Source organism: Triturus cristatus, chromosome 6 (genome assembly GCF_964204655.1).
Source record: "Triturus cristatus chromosome 6, aTriCri1.1, whole genome shotgun sequence".
In the NCBI taxonomy this organism is placed as follows: Eukaryota; Metazoa; Chordata; class Amphibia; order Caudata; family Salamandridae; genus Triturus; species Triturus cristatus.
In genome coordinates, this window is record NC_140589.1 from 1,108,165,578 (window position 1) to 1,108,184,418 (window position 18,841).

Genomic DNA, 18,841 nt, shown 5'->3' on the forward strand with positions numbered 1-18,841 from the left:
TATTGTTCAACCAAAAACGCCTGTTTTTTGGTGAAAGAGATAACCACCCCCCCTTACGACATGCTTCAGAAATGAAAAAAATGGTTCATTTTCAAATGTTGCGTCTTTGAACTACAATTCACATTTGTACGTGGATAATCACTTTTAGAGATAAAATTAGATGTTTAACGTGATTTTCAAGCTTCCAGGGGCCCTAAACACAAGATTTCAGGAATGGGTAAATGTGAATGAAAATGGCCAATTTATTCACTCTGAGGCCTTAAAAAGGTTTTCTCCACCCCAGAAAGTGAATTAAATAACATTTGTAGGCCTTTATTGTTCAATCAAAAACGCCCGATTTTTGATGAAAGAGGTAACCACCCCCCCTTACGACATGCTTCAAAAACTAAAAAAATGGTCCATTTTCAAATGTTGCCTCTTTGAACTACAATTCACATTTGTACGTGGAAAATCACTTTTAAACATAAAATGGGATGCTTAAAGTGATTTTCGTGCTTCCAGGGGCCTTAAACACAAGATTTGAGGAATGGGTAAAAGTGAATGAAAATGGTCAATTTACTCATTCTGAGGCCTTAAAAAGTGTTTCTCCTCCACGGGAAGTGAATTAAATAACATTTGGAGGCCTTTATTGTTCAACCAAAAACGCCCGTTTTTTGGTGAAAGAGATAACCACCCCCCCTTACGACATGCTTCAGAAACGAAAAAAAAGGTCCATTTTCAAATGTTGCGTCTTTGAACTACAATTCACATTTATACGTGGAAAATCACTTTTACACATAAAATGAGATGTTTAAAGTGATTTTCAAGCTTCCAGTTGCCCTAAACACAAGATTTGAGGAATGGGTAAATGTGAATGAAAATGGCCAATTTATTCACTCTGAGGCCGTAAAAAGTTTTTCTCCACCCCAGAAAGTGAATTAAATAACATTTGTAGGCCTTTATTGTTCAATCAAAAACGCCTGATTTTTGATGAGAGAGATAACCACCCCCCCTTACGACATGCTTCAGAAACTAAAAAAATGGTCCATTTTCAAATGTTGCCTCTTTGAACTACAATTCACATTTATACGTGGAAAATCACTTTTACACATAAAATGAGATGTTTAAAGTGATTTTCATGCTTCCAGGGGCCTTAAACACAAGATTTGAGGAATGGGTAAAAGTGAATGAAAATGGCCAATTTACTCATTCTGAGGCCTTAAAAAGTGTTTCTCCTCCACGGGAAGTGAAAAAAATAACATTTGGAGGCATTTATTGTTCAATCAAAAACGCCTGTTTTTTGGTGAAAGAGATAACCACCCCCCCTTACGACATGCTTCAGAAACGAAAAAAATGGTCCATTTTCAAATGTTGCGTCTTTGAACGACAATTCACATTTGTACGTGGATAATCACTTTTAGAGATAACATTAGATGTTCAAAGTGATTTTCAAGCTTCCAGGGGCCCTAAACACAAGATTTGAGGAATGGGTAAATGTGAATGAAAATGGCCAATTTATTCACTCTGAAGCCTTAAAAAGTTTTTCTCCACCCCAGAAAGTGAATTAAATAACATTTGTAGGCCTTTATTGTTCAATCAAAAACGCCCGATTTTTGATGAAAGAGATAACCACCCCCCCTTACGACATGCTTCAGAAACTAAAAAAATGGTCCATTTTCAAATGTTGCCTCTTTGAACTACAATTCACATTTATACGTGGAAAATCACTTTTAAACATAAAATGAGATGTTTAAAGTGATTTTCATGCTTCCAGGGGCCTTAAACACAAGATTTGAGGAATGGGTAAAAGTGAATGAAAATGGCCAATTTACTCATTCTGAGGCCTTAAAAAGTGTTTCTCCTCCACGGGAAGTGAAAAAAATTAACATTTGGAGGCATTTATTGTTCAATCAAAATCGCCTGTTTTTTGGTGAAAGAGATAACCACCCCCCCTTACGACATGCTTCAGAAACGAAAAAAATTGTCCATTTTCAAATGTTGCGTCTTTGAACGACAATTCACATTTGTACGTGGATAATCACTTTTAGAGATAACATTAGATGTTTAAAGTGATTTTCAAGCTTCCAGGGGCCCTAAACACAAGATTTGAGAAATGGGTAAAAGTGAATGAAAATGGCCAATTTACTCACTCTGAGGCCTTAAAAAGTGTTTCTCCTCCACGGGAAGTGAATTACATAACATTTGGAGGCCTTTATTGTTCAACCAAAAACGCCTGTTTTTTGGTGAAAGAGATAACCACCCCCCCTTACGACCTGCTTCAGAAACGAAAAAAAAGGTCCATTTTCAAATGTTGCGTCCTTGAACTACAATTCACATTTGTACGTGGATAATCACTTTTAGAGATAAAATTAGATGTTTAAAGTGATTTTCAAGCTTCCAGGGGCCCTAAACACAAGATTTGAGGAATGGGTAAATGTGAATGAAAATGGGCAATTTATTCACTCTGAGGCCTTAAAAAGTTTTTCTCCACCCCAGAAAGTGAATTAAATAACATTTGTAGGCCTTTATTGTTCAATCAAAAACGCCCGATTTTTGATGAAAGAGATAACCACCCCCCCTTACGACATGCTTCAAAAACTAAAAAAATGGTCCATTTTCAAATGTTGCCTCTTTGAACTACAATTCACATTTATACGTGGAAAATCACTTTTACACATAAAATGAGATGTTTAAAGTGATTTTCATGCTTCCAGGGGCCTTAAACACAAGATTTGAGGAATGGGTAAAAGTGAATGAAAATGGCCAATTTACTCATTCTGAGGCCTTAAAAAGTGTATCTCCTCCACGGGAAGTGAAAAAAATAACATTTGGAGGCATTTATTGTTCAATCAAAAACGCCTGTTTTTTGGTGAAAGAGATAACCACCCCCCCTTACGACATGCTTCAGAAACGAAAAAAATGGTCCATTTTCAAATGTTGCCTCTTTGAACTACAATTCACATTTATACGTGGAAAATCACTTTTACACATAAAATGAGATGTTTAAAGTGATTTTCATGCTTCCAGGGGCCTTAAACACAAGATTTGAGGAATGGGTAAAAGTGAATGAAAATGGCCAATTTACTCATTCTGAGGCCTTAAAAAGTGTTTCTCCTCCACGGGAAGTGAAAAAAATAACATTTGGAGGCATTTATTGTTCAATCAAAAACGCCTGTTTTTTGGTGAAAGAGATAACCACCCCCCCTTACGACATGCTTCAGAAACGAAAAAAATGGTCCATTTTCAAATGTTGCGTCTTTGAACGACAATTCACATTTGTACGTGGATAATCACTTTTAGAGATAAAATTAGATGTTTAAAGTGATTTTCAAGCTTCCAGGGGCCCTAAACACAAGATTTGAGGAATGGGTAAATGTGAATGCAAATGGCCAATTTATTCACTCTGAGGCCTTAAAAAGTTTTTCTCCACCCCAGAAAGTGAATTAAATAACATTTGTAGGCCTTTATTGTTCAATCAGAAACGCCCGATTTTTGATGAAAGAGATAACCACCCCCCCCTTACGACATGCTTCAGAAACTAAAAACATGGTCCATTTTCAAATGTTGCCTCTTTGAACTACAATTCACATTTGTACGTGGAAAATCACTTTTAAACATAAAATGAGATGTTTAAAGGGATTTTCATGCTTCCAGGGGCCTTAAACACAAGATTTGAGGAATGGGTAAAAGTGAATGAAAATGGCCAATTTCCTCATTCTGAGGCCTTAAAAAGTGTTTCTCCTCCACGGGAAGTGAATTAAATAACATTTGGAGGCCTTTATTGTTCAACCAAAAACGCCCGTTTTTTGGTGAAAGAGATAACCACCCCCCCTTACGACATGCTTCAGAAACGAAAAAAAAGGTCCATTTTCAAATGTTGCGTCTTTGAACTACAATTCACATTTATACGTGGAAAATCACTTTTACACATAAAATGAGATGTTTAAAGTGATTTTCAAGCTTCCAGTTGCCCTAAACACAAGATTTGAGGAATGGGTAAATGTGAATGAAAATGGCCAATTTATTCACTCTGAGGCCGTAAAAAGTTTTTCTCCACCCCAGAAAGTGAATTAAATAACATTTGTAGGCCTTTATTGTTCAATCAAAAACGCCCGATTTTTGATGAGAGAGATAACCACCCCCCCTTACGACATGCTTCAGAAACTAAAAAAATGGTCCATTTTCAAATGTTGCCTCTTTGAACTACAATTCACATTTATACGTGGAAAATCACTTTTACACATAAAATGAGATGTTTAAAGTGATTTTCATGCTTCCAGGGGCCTTAAACACAAGATTTGAGGAATGGGTAAAAGTGAATGAAAATGGCCAATTTACTCATTCTGAGGCCTTAAAAAGTGTTTCTCCTCCACGGGAAGTGAAAAAAATAACATTTGGAGGCATTTATTGTTCAATCAAAAACGCCTGTTTTTTGGTGAAAGAGATAACCACCCCCCCTTACGACATGCTTCAGAAACGAAAAAAATGATCCATTTTCAAATGTTGCGTCTTTGACCGACAATTCACATTTGTACGTGGATAATCACTTTTAGAGATAACATTAGATGTTTAAAGTGATTTTCAAGCTTCCAGGGGCCCTAAACACAAGATTTGAGAAATGGGTAAAAGTGAATGAAAATGGCCAATTTACTCACTCTGAGGCCTTAAAAAGTGTTTCTCCTCCACAGGAAGTGAATTACATAACATTTGGAGGCCTTTATTGTTCAACCAAAAACGCCTGTTTTTTGGTGAAAGAGATAACCACCCCCCCTTACGACATGCTTCAGAAACGAAAAAAAAGGTCCATTTTCAAATGTTGCCTCTTTGAACTACAATTCACATTTGTACGTGGAAAATCACTTTTAAACATAAAATGAGATGTTTAAAGTGATTTTCATGCTTCCAGGGGCCTTAAACACAAGATTTGAGGAATGGGTAAAAGTGAATGAAAATGGCCAATTTACTCATTCTGAGGCCTTAAAAAGTGTTTCTCCTCCACGGGATATGAATTAAATAACATTTGGAGGCCTTTATTGTTCAACCAAAAACGCCCGTTTTTTGGTGAAAGAGATAACCACCCCCCCTTACGACATGCTTCAGAAACGAAAAAAAAGGTCCATTTTCAAATGTTGCGTCTTTGAACTACAATTCACATTTGTACGTGGATAATCACTTTTAGAGATAAAATTAGATGTTTAAAGTGATTTTCAAGCTTCCAGGGGCCCTAAACACAAGATTTGAGGAATGGGTAAATGTGAATGAAAATGGCCAATTTACTCATTCTGAGGCCTTAAAAAGTGTTTCTCCTCCACGGGAAGTGAAAAAAATTTACATTTGGAGGCATTTATTGTTCAATCAAAATTGCCTGTTTTTTGGTGAAAGAGATAACCACCCCCCCTTACGACATGCTTCAGAAACTAAAAAAATGGTCCATTTTCAAATGTTGCCTCTTTGAACTACAATTCACATTTATACGTGGAAAATCACTTTTAAACATAAAATGAGATGTTTAAAGTGATTTTCATGCTTCCAGGGGCCTTAAACACAAGATTTGAGGAATGGGTAAAAGTGAATGAAAATGGCCAATTTACTCATTCTGAGGCCTTAAAAAGTGTTTCTCCTCCACGGGAAGTGAAAAAAATTAACATTTGGAGGCATTTATTGTTCAATCAAAATCGCCTGTTTTTTGGTGAAAGAGATAACCACCCCCCCTTACGACATGCTTCAGAAACGAAAAAAATTGTCCATTTTCAAATGTTGCGTCTTTGAACGACAATTCACATTTGTACGTGGATAATCACTTTTAGAGATAACATTAGATGTTTAAAGTGATTTTCAAGCTTCCAGGGGCCCTAAACACAAGATTTGAGAAATGGGTAAAAGTGAATGAAAATGGCCAATTTACTCACTCTGAGGCCTTAAAAAGTGTTTCTCCTCCACGGGAAGTGAATTACATAACATTTGGAGGCCTTTATTGTTCAACCAAAAACGCCTGTTTTTTGGTGAAAGAGATAACCACCCCCCCTTACGACCTGCTTCAGAAACGAAAAAAAAGGTCCATTTTCAAATGTTGCCTCTTTGAACTACAATTCACATTTGTACGTGGAAAATCACTTTTAAACATAAAATGAGATGTTTAAAGTGATTTTCATGCTTCCAGGGGCCTTAAACACAAGATTTGAGGAATGGGTAAAAGTGAATGAAAATGGCCAATTTACTCATTCTGAGGCCTTAAAAAGTGTTTCTCCTCCACGGGAAGTGAATTAAATAACATTCGGAGGCCTTTATTGTTCAACCAAAAACGCCCGTTTTTTGGTGAAAGAGATAACCACCCCCCCTTACGACATGCTTCAGAAACGAAAAAAAAGGTCCATTTTCAAATGTTGCGTCTTTGAACTACAATTCACATTTGTACGTGGATAATCACTTTTAGAGATACAATTAGATGTTTAAAGTGATTTTCAAGCTTCCAGTTGCCCTAAACACAAGATTTGAGGAATGGGTAAATGTGAATGAAAATGGCCAATTTATTCACTCTGAGGCCTTAAAACGTTTTTCTCCACCCCAGAAAGTGAATTAAATAACATTTGTAGGCCTTTATTGTTCAATCAAAAACGCCCGATTTTTGATGAGAGAGATAACCACCCCCCCTTACGACATGCTTCAGAAACTAAAAAAATGGTCCATTTTCAAATGTTGCCTCTTTGAACTACAATTCACATTTATATGTGGAAAATCACTTTTACACATAAAATGAGATGTTTAAAGTGATTTTCATGCTTCCAGGGGCCTTAAACACAAGATTTGAGGAATGGGTAAAAGTGAATGAAAATGGCCAATTTACTCATTCTGAGGCCTTAAAAAGTGTTTCTCCTCCAAGGGAAGTGAAAAAAATAACATTTGGAGGCATTTATTGTTCAATCAAAAACGCCTGTTTTTTGGTGAAAGAGATAACCACCCCCCCTTACGACATGCTTCAGAAACGAAAAAAATGATCCATTTTCAAATGTTGCGTCTTTGAACGACAATTCACATTTGTACGTGGATAATCACTTTTAGAGATAACATTAGATGTTTAAAGTGATTTTCAAGCTTCCAGGGGCCCTAAACACAAGATTTGAGAAATGGGTAAAAGTGAATGAAAATGGCCAATTTACTCACTCTGAGGCCTTAAAAAGTGTTTCTCCTCCACGGGAAGTGAATTACATAACATTTGGAGGCCTTTATTGTTCAACCAAAAACGCCTGTTTTTTGGTGAAAGAGATAACCACCCCCCCTTACGACCTGCTTCAGAAACGAAAAAAAAAGGTCAATTTTCAAATGTTGCGTCCTTGAACTACAATTCACATTTGTACATGGATAATCACTTTTAGAGATAAAATTAGATGTTTAAAGTGATTTTCAAGCTTCCAGGGGCCCTAAACACATGATTTGAGGAATGGGTAAATGTGAATGAAAATGGGCAATTTATTTACTCTGAGGCCTTAAAAAGATTTTCTCCACCCTAGAAAGTGAATTAAATAACATTTGTAGGCCTTTATTGTTCAATCAAAAACGCCCGATTTTTGATGAAAGAGATAACCACCCCCCCTTACGACATGCTTCAAAAACTAAAAAAATGGTCCATTTTCAAATGTTGCCTCTTTGAACTACAATTCACATTTGTACGTGGAAAATCACTTTTAAACATAAAATGAGATGTTTAAAGTGATTTTCATGCTTCCAGGGGCCTTAAACACAAGATTTGAGGAATGGGTAAAAGTGAATGAAAATGGCCAATTTACTCATTCTGAGGCCTTAAAAAGTGTTTCTCCTCCACGGGAAGTGAATTAAATAACATTTGGAGGCCTTTATTGTCCAATCAAAAACGCCTGTTTTTTGGTGAAAGAGATAACCACCCCACCTTACGACCTGCTTCAGAAACGAAAAAAAAGGTCCATTTTCAAATGTTGCGTCCTTGAACTACAATTCACATTTGTACGTTGATAATCACTTTTAGAGATAAAATTGGATGTTTAAAGTGATTTTCAAGCTTCCAGGGGCCCTAAACACAAGATTTGAGAAATGGGTAAATGTGAATGAAAATGGCCAATTTATTCACTCTGAAGCCTTAAAAAGTTTTTCTCCACCCCAGAAAGTGAATTAAATAACATTTGTAGGCCTTTATTGTTCAATCAAAAACGCCCGATTTTTGATGAAAGAGATAACCATCCCCCCTTACGACACGCTTCAGAAACTAAAAAAATGGTCCATTTTCAAATGTTGCCTCTTTGAACTACAATTCACATTTGTACGTGGAAAATCACTTTTAAACATAAAATGAGATGTTTGAAGTGATTTTCAAGCTTCCAGGGGCCCTAAACACAAGATTTGAGAAATGGGTAAAAGTTAATGAAAATGGCCAATTTACTCACTCTGAGGCCTTAAAAAGTGTTTCTCCTCCACGGGAAGTGAATTACATAACATTTGGAGGCCTTTATTGTTCAACCAAAAACGCCTGTTTTTTGGTGAAAGAGATAACCACCCCCCCTTACGACATGCTTCAGAAACTAAAAACAATTGTCCATTTTCAAATGTTGCCTCTTTGAACTACAATTCACATTTGTACGTGGAAAATCACTTTTAAACATAAAATGAGATGTTTAAAGGGATTTGCATGCTTCCAGGGGCCTTACACACAAGATTTGAGGAATGGGTAAAAGTGAATGAAAATGGCCAATTTACTCATTCTGAGGCCTTAAAAAGTGTTTCTCCTCCACGGGATATGAATTAAATAACATTTGGAGGCCTTTATTGTTCAACCAAAAACGCAGTTTTTTGGTGAAAGAGATAACCACCCCCCCTTACGACATGCTTCAGAAACGAAAAAAAAGGTCCATTTTCAAATGTTGCGTCTTTGAACTACAATTCACATTTGTACGTGGATAATCACTTTTAGAGATGAAATTAGATGTTTAAAGTGATTTTCAAGCTTCCAGGGGCCTTAAACACAAGATTTGAGGAATGGGTAAAAGTGAATGAAAATGGCCAATTTACTCATTCTGAGGCCTTAAAAAGTGTTTCTCCTCCACGGGAAGTGAAAAAAATAACATTTGGAGGCATTTATTGTTCAATTAAAAATGCCTGTTTTTTGGTGAATGAGATAACCACCCCCCCCCCTTATGACATGCTTCAGAAACGGAAAAAATGGTCCATTTTCAAATGTTGCGTCTTTGAACGACAATTCACATTTGTACGTGGATAATCACTTTTAGAGATAACATTAGATGTTCAAAGTGATTTTCAAGCTTCCAGGGGCCCTAAACACAAGATTTGAGAAATGGGTAAAAGTGAATGAAAATGGCCAATTTACTCACTCTGAGGCCTTAAAATGTGTTTCTCCTCCATGGGAAGTGAATTAAATACCATTTGGAGGCCTTTATTGTTCAACCAAAAACGCAGTTTTTTGGTGAAAGAGATAACCACCCCCCCTTACGACATGCTTCAGAAATGAAAAAAATGGTCCATTTTCAAATGTTGCGTCTTTGAACTACAATTCACATTTGTACATGGATAATCACTTTTAGAGATAAAATTAGATGTTTAAGGTGATTTTCAAGCTTCCAGGGGCCCTAAACACAAGATTTGAGGAATGGGTAAATGTGAATGAAAATGGCCAATTTATTCACTCTGAGGCCTTAAAAAGTTTTTCTCCACCCCAGAAAGTGAATTAAATAACATTTGTAGGCCTTTATTGTTCAATCAAAAACACCTGATTTTTGATGAAAGAGATAACCACCCCCCCTTACGACATGCTTCAGAAACTAAAAAAATGGTCCATTTTCAATTGTTGCCTCTTTGAACTACAATTCACATTTGTACGTGGAAAATCACTTTTAAACATAAAATGAGATGTTTAAAGGGATTTTCATGCTTCCAGGGGCTAAACACAAGCTTTGAGGAATGGGTAAAAGTGAATGAAAATGGCCAATTTACTCATTCTGAGGCCTTAAAAAGTGTTTCTCCTCCACGGGATATGAATTAAATAACATTTGGAGGCCTTTATTGTTCAACCAAAAACGCCCGTTTTTTGGTGAAAGAGATAACCACCCCCCCTTACGACATGCTTCAGAAACGAAAAAAAAGGTCCATTTTCAAATGTTGCGTCTTTGAACTACATTTCACATTTGTACGTGGATAATCACTTTTAGAGATAACATTAGATGTTTAAAGTGATTTTCAAGCTTCCAGGGGCCCTAAACGCAAGATTTGAGAAATGGGTAAAAGTGAATGAAAATGGCCAATTTACTCACTCTGAGGCCTTAAAAAGTGTTTCTCCTCCACGGGAAGTGAATTAAATAACATTTGGAGGCCTTTATTGTCCAATCAAAAACGCCTGTTTTTTGGTGAAAGAGATAACCACCCCCCCTTACGACCTGCTTCAGAAACGAAAAAAAAGGTCCATTTTCAAATGTTGCGTCCTTGAACTACAATTCACATTTGTACGTTGATAATCACTTTTAGAGATAAAATTGGATGTTTAAAGTGATTTTCAAGCTTCCAGGGGCCCTAAACACAAGATTTGAGGAATGGGTAAATGTGAATGAAAATGGCCAATTTATTCACTCTGAAGCCTTAAAAAGTTTTTCTCCACCCCAGAAAGTGAATTAAATAACATTTGTAGGCCTTTATTGTTCAATCAAAAACACCCGATTTTTGATGAAAGAGATAACCATCCCCCCTTACGACACGCTTCAGAAACTAAAAAAATGGTCCATTTTCAAATGTTGCCTCTTTGAACTACAATTCACATTTGTACGTGGAAAATCACTTTTAAACATAAAATGAGATGTTTGAAGTGATTTTCAAGCTTCCAGGGGCCCTAAACACAAGATTTGAGAAATGGGTAAAAGTTAATGAAAATGGCCAATTTACTCACTCTGAGGCCTTAAAAAGTGTTTCTCCTCCACGGGAAGTGAATTACATAACATTTGGAGGCCTTTATTGTTCAACCAAAAACGCCTGTTTTTTGGTGAAAGAGATAACCACCCCCCCTTACGACATGCTTCAGAAACTAAAAACAATTGTCCATTTTCAAATGTTGCCTCTTTGAACTACAATTCACATTTGTACGTGGAAAATCACTTTTAAACATAAAATGAGATGTTTAAAGGGATTTTTATGCTTCCAGGGGCCTTAAACACAAGATTTGAGGAATGGGTAAAAGTGAATGAAAATGGCCAATTTACTCATTCTGAGGCCTTAAAAAGTGTTTCTCCTCCACGGGATATGAATTAAATAACATTTGGAGGCCTTTATTGTTCAACCAAAAACGCAGTTTTTTGGTGAAAGAGATAACCACCCCCCCTTACGACATGCTTCAGAAACGAAAAAAAAGGTCCATTTTCAAATGTTGCGTCTTTGAACTACAATTCACATTTGTACGTGGATAATCACTTTTAGAGATGAAATTAGATGTTTAAAGTGATTTTCAAGCTTCCAGGGGCCTTAAACACAAGATTTGAGGAATGGGTAAAAGTGAATGAAAATGGCCAATTTATTCACTCTGAGGCCTTAAAAAGTTTTTCTCCACCCCAGAAAGTGAATTAAATAACATTTGTAGGCCTTTATTGTTCAATCAAAAACGCCCGATTTTTGATGAGAGAGATAACCACTCCCCCTTACGACATGCTTCAGAAACTAAAAAAATGGTCCATTTTCAAATGTTGCGTCTTTGAACTACAATTCACATTTGTACATGGATAATCACTTTTAGAGATAAAATTAGATGTTTAAGGTGATTTTCAAGCTTCCAGGGGCCCTAAACACAAGATTTGAGGAATGGGTAAATGTGAATGAAAATGGCCAATTTATTCACTCTGAGGCCTTAAAAAGTTTTTCTCCACCCCAGAAAGTGAATTAAATAACATTTGTAGGCCTTTATTGTTCAATCAAAAACACCCGATTTTTGATGAAAGAGATAACCACCCCCCCTTACGACATGCTTCAGAAACTAAAAAAATGGTCCATTTTCAATTGTTGCCTCTTTGAACTACAATTCACATTTGTACGTGGAAAATCACTTTTAAACATAAAATGAGATGTTTAAAGGGATTTTCATGCTTCCAGGGGCTAAACACAAGCTTTGAGGAATGGGTAAAAGTGAATGAAAATGGCCAATTTACTCATTCTGAGGCCTTAAAAAGTGTTTCTCCTCCACGGGATATGAATTAAATAACATTTGGAGGCCTTTATTGTTCAACCAAAAACGCCCGTTTTTTGGTGAAAGAGATAACCACCCCCCCTTACGACATGCTTTAGAAACGAAAAAAAGGTCCATTTTCAAATGTTGCGTCTTTGAACTACATTTCACATTTGTACGTGGATAATCACTTTTAGAGATAACATTAGATGTTTAAAGTGATTTTCAAGCTTCCAGGGGCCCTAAACACAAGATTTGAGAAATGGGTAAAAGTGAATGAAAATGGCCAATTTACTCACTCTGAGGCCTTAAAAAGTGTTTCTCCTCCACGGGAAGTGAATTACATAACATTTGGAGGCCTTTATTGTTCAACCAAAAACGCCTGTTTTTTGGTGAAAGAGATAACCACCCCCCCTTACGACCTGCTTCAGAAACGAAAAAAAAGGTCCATTTTCAAATGTTGCGTCCTTGAACTACAATTCACATTTGTACGTGGATAATCACTTTTAGAGATAAAATTAGATGTTTAAAGTGATTTTCAAGCTTCCAGGGGCCCTAAACACAAGATTTGAGGAATGGGTAAATGTGAATGAAAATGGGCAATTTATTCACTCTGAGGCCTTAAAAAGTTTTTCTCCACCCCAGAAAGTGAATTAAATAACATTTGTAGGCCTTTATTGTTCAATCAAAAACGCCCGATTTTTGATGAAAGAGATAACCACCCCCCCTTACGACATGCTTCAAAAACTAAAAAAATGGTCCATTTTCAAATGTTGCCTCTTTGAACTACAATTCACATTTGTACGTGGAAAATCACTTTTAAACATAAAATGAGATGTTTAAAGTGATTTTCATGCTTCCAGGGGCCTTAAACACAAGATTTGAGGAATGGGTAAAAGTGAATGAAAATGGCCAATTTACTCATTCTGAGGCCTTAAAAAGTGTTTCTCCTCCACGGGAAGTGAATTAAATAACATTCGGAGGCCTTTATTGTTCAACCAAAAACGCCCGTTTTTTGGTGAAAGAGATAACCACCCCCCCTTACGACATGCTTCAGAAACGAAAAAAAAGGTCCATTTTCAAATGTTGCGTCTTTGAACTACAATTCACATTTGTACGTGGATAATCACTTTTAGAGATACAATTAGATGTTTAAAGTGATTTTCAAGCTTCCAGTTGCCCTAAACACAAGATTTGAGGAATGGGTAAATGTGAATGAAAATGGCCAATTTATTCACTCTGAGGCCTTAAAAAGTTTTTCTCCACCCCAGAAAGTGAATTAAATAACATTTGTAGGCCTTTATTGTTCAATGAAAAACGCCCGATTTTTGATGAGAGAGATAACCACCCCCCCTTACGACATGCTTCAGAAACTAAAAAAATTGTCCATTTTCAAATGTTGCCTCTTTGAACTACAATTCACATTTATACGTGGAAAATCACTTTTACACATAAAATGAGATGTTTAAAGTGATTTTCATGCTTCCAGGGGCCTTAAACACAAGATTTGAGGAATGGGTAAAAGTGAATGAAAATGGCCAATTTACTCATTCTGAGGCCTTAAAAAGTGTTTCTCCTCCACGGGAAGTGAAAAAAATAACATTTGGAGGCATTTATTGTTCAATCAAAAATGCCTGTTTTTTGGTGAAAGAGATAACCACCCCCCCCCCCCCTTATGACATGCTTCAGAAACGGAAAAAATGGTCCATTTTCAAATGTTGCGTCTTTGAACGACAATTCACATTTGTACGTGGATAATCACTTTTAGAGATAACATTAGATGTTCAAAGTGATTTTCAAGCTTCCAGGGGCCCTAAACACAAGATTTGAGAAATGGGTAAAAGTGAATGAAAATGGCCAATTTACTCACTCTGAGGCCTTAAAATGTGTTTCTCCTCCATGGGAAGTGAATTAAATACCATTTGGAGGCCTTTATTGTTCAACCAAAAACGCAGTTTTTTGGTGAAAGAGATAACCACCCCCCTTACGACATGCTTCAGAAACTAAAAAAATGGTCCATTTTCAATTGTTGCCTCTTTGAACTACAATTCACATTTGTACGTGGAAAATCACTTTTAAACATAAAATGAGATGTTTAAAGGGATTTTCATGCTTCCAGGGGCTAAACACAAGCTTTGAGGAATGCGTAAAAGTGAATGAAAATGGCCAATTTACTCATTCTGAGGCCTTAAAAAGTGTTTCTCCTCCACGGGATATGAATTAAATAACATTTGGAGGCCTTTATTGTTCAACCAAAAACGCCCGTTTTTTGGTGAAAGAGATAACCACCCCCCCTTACGACATGCTTCAGAAACGAAAAAAAAGGTCCATTTTCAAATGTTGCGTCTTTGAACTACATTTCACATTTGTACGTGGATAATCACTTTTAGAGATAACATTAGATGTTTAAAGTGATTTTCAAGCTTCCAGGGGCCCTAAACGCAAGATTTGAGAAATGGGTAAAAGTGAATGAAAATGGCCAATTTACTCACTCTGAGGCCTTAAAAAGTGTTTCTCCTCCACGGGAAGTGAATTACATAACATTTGGAGGCCTTTATTGTTCAACCAAAAACGCCTGTTTTTTGGTGAAAGAGATAACCACCCCCCCTTACGACCTGCTTCAGAAACGAAAAAAAAGGTCCATTTTCAAATGTTGCGTCCTTGAACTACAATTCACATTTGTACGTGGATAATCACTTTTAGAGATAAAATTAGATGTTTAAAGTGATTTTCAAGCTTCCAGGGGACCTAAACACAAGATTTGAGGAATGGGTAAATGTGAATGAAGATGGCCAATTTATTCACTCTGAGGCCTTAAAAAGTTTTTCTCCACCCCAGAAAGTGAATTAAATAACATTTGTAAGCCTTTATTGTTCAATCAAAAACGCCCGATTTTTGATGAGAGAGATAACCACCCCCCCTTACGACATGCTTCAGAAACTAAAAAAATGGTCCATTTTCAAATGTTGCCTCTTTGAACTACAATTCACATTTATACGTGGAAAATCACTTTTACACATAAAATGAGATGTTTAAAGTGATTTTCATGCTTCCAGGGGCCTTAAGCACAAGATTTGAGGAATGGGTAAAAGTGAATGAAAATGGCCAATTTACTCATTCTGAGGCCTTAAAAAGTGTTTCTCCTCCACGGGAAGTGAAAAAAATAACATTTGGAGGCATTTATTGTTCAATCAAAAACGCCTGTTTTTTGGTGAAAGAGATAACCACCCCCCCTTACGACATGCTTCAGAAACTAAAAAAATGGTCCATTTTCAAATGTTGCCTCTTTGAACTACAATTCACATTTATACGTGGAAAATCACTTTTAAACATAAAATGAGATGTTTAAAGTGATTTTCATGCTTCCAGGGGCCTTAAACACAAGATTTGAGGAATGGGTAAAAGTGAATGAAAATGGCCAATTTACTCATTCTGAGGCCTTAAAAAGTGTTTCTCCTCCACGGGAAGTGAAAAAAATTAACATTTGGAGGCATTTATTGTTCAATCAAAATCGCCTGTTTTTTGGTGAAAGAGATAACTACCCTCCCTTACGACATGCTTCAGAAACGAAAAAAATTGTCCATTTTCAAATGTTGCGTCTTTGAACGACAATTCACATTTGTACGTGGATAATCACTTTTAGAGATAACATTAGATGTTTAAAGTGATTTTCAAGCTTCCAGGGGCCCTAAACACAAGATTTGAGAAATGGGTAAAAGTGAATGAAAATGGCCAATTTACTCACTCTGAGGCCTTAAAAAGTGTTTCTCCTCCACGGGAAGTGAATTACATAAAATTTGGAGGCCATTATTGTTCAACCAAAAACGCCTGTTTTTTGGTGAAAGAGATAACCACCCCCCCTTACGACCTGCTTCAGAAACGAAAAAAAAGGTCCATTTTCAAATGTTGCGTCCTTGAACTACAATTCACATTTGTACGTGGATAATCACTTTTAGAGATAAAATTAGATGTTTAAAGTGATTTTCAAGCTTCCAGGGGCCCTAAACACAAGATTTGAGGAATGGGTAAAAGTGAATGAAAATGGCCAATTTACTCATTCTGAGGCCTTAAAAAGTGTTTCTCCTCCACGGGAAGTGAATTAAATAACATTTGGAGGCCTTTATTGTTCAACCAAAAACGCCCGTTTTTTGGTGAAAGAGATAACCACCCCCCCTTACGACATGCTTCAGAAACGAAAAAAAAGGTCCATTTTCAAATGTTGCGTCTTTGAACTACAATTCACATTTGTACGTGGATAATCACTTTTAGAGATACAATTAGATGTTTAAAGTGATTTTCAAGCTTCCAGTTGCCCTAAACACAAGATTTGAGGAATGGGTAAATGTGAATGAAAATGGCCAATTTATTCACTCTGAGGCCTTAAAAAGTTTTTCTCCACCCCAGAAAGTGAATTAAATAACATTTGTAGGCCTTTATTGTTCAATCAAAAACGCCCGATTTTTGATGAGAGAGATAACCACCCCCCCTTACGACATGCTTCAGAAACTAAAAAAATGGTCCATTTTCAAATGTTGCCTCTTTGAACTACAATTCACATTTATATGTGGAAAATCACTTTTACACATAAAATGAGATGTTTAAAGTGATTTTCATGCTTCCAGGGGCCTTAAACACAAGATTTGAGGAATGGGTAAAAGTGAATGAAAATGGCCAATTTACTCATTCTGAGGCCTTAAAAAGTGTTTCTCCTCCAAGGGAAGTGAAAAAAATAACATTTGGAGGCATTTATTGTTCAATCAAAAACGCCTGTTTTTTGGTGAAAGAGATAACCACCCCCCCTTACGACATGCTTCAGAAACGAAAAAAATGATCCATTTTCAAATGTTGCGTCTTTGAACGACAATTCACATTTGTACGTGGATAATCACTTTTAGAGATAACATTAGATGTTTAAAGTGATTTTCAAGCTTCCAGGGGCCCTAAACACAAGATTTGAGAAATGGGTAAAAGTGAATGAAAATGGCCAATTTACTCACTCTGAGGCCTTAAAAAGTGTTTCTCCTCCACGGGAAGTGAATTACATAATATTTGGAGGCCTTTATTGTTCAACCAAAAACGCCTGTTTTTTGGTGAAAGAGATAACCACCCCCCCTTACGACCTGCTTCAGAAACGAAAAAAAAGGTCAATTTTCAAATGTTGCGTCCTTGAACTACAATTCACATTTGTACATGGATAATCACTTTTAGAGATAAAATTAGATGTTTAAAGTGATTTTCAAGCTTCCAGGGGCCCTAAACACATGATTTGAGGAATGGGTAAATGTGAATGAAAATGGGCAATTTATTTACTCTGAGGCCTTAAAAAGATTTTCTCCACCCTAGAAAGTGAATTAAATAACATTTGTAGGCCTTTATTGTTCAATCAAAAACGCCCGATTTTTGATGAAAGAGATAACCACCCCCCCTTACGACATGCTTCAAAAACTAAAAAAATGGTCCATTTTCAAATGTTGCCTCTTTGAACTACAATTCACATTTGTACGTGGAAAATCACTTTTAAACATAAAATGAGATGTTTAAAGTGATTTTCATGCTTCCAGGGGCCTTAAACACAAGATTTGAGGAATGGGTAAAAGTGAATGAAAATGGCCAATTTACTCATTCTGAGGCCTTAAAAAGTGTTTCTCCTCCACGGGAAGTGAATTAAATAACATTTGGAGGCCTTTATTGTCCAATCAAAAACGCCTGTTTTTTGGTGAAAGAGATAACCACCCCCCCTTACGACCTGCTTCAGAAACGAAAAAAAAGGTCCATTTTCAAATGTTGCGTCCTTGAACTACAATTCACATTTGTACGTTGATAATCACTTTTAGAGATAAAATTGGATGTTTAAAGTGATTTTCAAGCTTCCAGGGGCCCTAAACACAAGATTTGAGGAATGGGTAAATGTGAATGAAAATGGCCAATTTATTCACTCTGAAGCCTTAAAAAGTTTTTCTCCACCCCAGAAAGTGAATTAAATAACATTTGTAGGCCTTTATTGTTCAATCAAAAACGCCCGATTTTTGATGAAAGAGATAACCATCCCCCCTTACGACACGCTTCAGAAACTAAAAAAATGGTCCATTTTCAAATGTTGCCTCTTTGAACTACAATTCACATTTGTACGTGGAAAATCACTTTTAAACATAAAATGAGATGTTTGAAGTGATTTTCAAGCTTCCAGGGGCCCTAAACACAAGATTTGAGAAATGGGTAAAAGTTAATGAAAATGGCCAATTTACTCACTCTGAGGCCTTAAAAAGTGTTTCTCCTCCACGGGAAGTGAATTACATAACATTTGGAGGCCTTTATTGTTCAACCAAAAACGCCTGTTTTTTGGTGAAAGAGATAACCACCCCCCCTTACGACATGCTTCAGAAACTAAAAACAATTGTCCATTTTCAAATGTTGCCTCTTTGAACTACAATTCACATTTGTACGTGGAAAATCACTTTTAAACATAAAATGAGATGTTTAAAGGGATTTTCATGCTTCCAGGGGCCTTAAACACAAGATTTGAGGAATGGGTAAAAGTGAATGAAAATGGCCAATTTACTCATTCTGAGGCCTTAAAAAGTGTTTCTCCTCCACGGGATATGAATTAAATAACATTTGGAGGCCTTTATTGTTCAACCAAAAACGCAGTTTTTTGGTGAAAGAGATAACCACCCCCTCTTA